Source organism: Mus caroli, unplaced genomic scaffold (genome assembly GCF_978045245.1).
Source record: "Mus caroli unplaced genomic scaffold, Mus_caroli_1 scaffold_5, whole genome shotgun sequence".
NCBI classification, from domain to species: domain Eukaryota; kingdom Metazoa; phylum Chordata; class Mammalia; order Rodentia; family Muridae; genus Mus; species Mus caroli.
In genome coordinates this window covers 128,023,911-128,024,857 of record NW_028227260.1, presented here as the reverse complement: position 1 = coordinate 128,024,857, position 947 = coordinate 128,023,911, and the positions used below count along the sequence as shown (strand labels likewise).

The window sequence follows — 947 nt, the reverse complement described above, 5'->3', positions numbered from 1 at the left end:
ATGGCCAAGATTAAGGCTCAGGACCTTCGCAGCAAGAAGAAGGAGGAGCTGTTGAAACAAGTGGATGATCTGAAGGTGGAACTGTCCCAGCTTTGTGCCCCCAAAGTGACAGGCGCCACGTTCAAGCTCTCTAAGATACAAGATGTACACACATCCATCTCCTGAGTCCTCATGGTCTCTAACCAGACTCCAAAAGAAAACCTCAGGAAATTCTACAAGGGCAAGAAGTACGAGCTCCTGGACCTGCGACCTAAGAAGACTAGAGAGAGCCATGCGTTGCTGGCTTACCAAGGATGAAGAGAAGCTGAAGACCAAGAAGCAGCAGTGAAAGAAGCAGCTGTACCCACTGTGCAGTCAAGGTGACAATAAAGTGCAAGACTGACTGGCAAAAACAACAACAACAACAAAGAAAAACCAAAAAAAAAAAAAACATAAAAACTTTTTCATTTTTTAAAAATTCTGTGGATGATGCATGGGTGGGTATGTGCACATGTATGTGAGTGTCTGTGAAGGTCAGAGACATCAGATAAACCTGCAGGTGGACTTCATACAGGTAGCTGGTTGTGAGCCCTTGCGGTGGTGGGTGGTGGGAATCAAAGACAGGTTCTATTCAGGACTGTATGCATTCTTTGTCAGTGAGCCATCTTTCTCGCTTTATTTAAACAGTCTTTAAAAAAAAAATGTGTGTGTTCACAGAAGCCAGAAGTGGATGTCAGATGTCCTAGAGCTGGAGTCATATCCAGTCATGAGCCACCTAAAATTCCTGCTAGGAACTGAGCACAGGTTCTCTTAGAAGAATAGCAAGAACTTTTTTTTTTTCTTTTCCTGAGACAGGGTTTCTCTGTGTATCTCCGGCTGTCCTGGAACTTACTCTGTAGACCAGGCTAGCCTCAAACTCAGAAATCAGCCTGCCTCTACCTCCCAATTGCTGGGATTAAAGGCATGCG

The 947-nt window shown here is 44.8% G+C and overlaps 1 pseudogene; it reads left to right on the top strand.

Annotated features, from left to right (window-relative positions):
- On the top strand, positions 1-382 carry LOC110287144 (large ribosomal subunit protein uL29 pseudogene; annotated as a pseudogene).
- Positions 383-947: the final 565 nt, after the last annotated feature.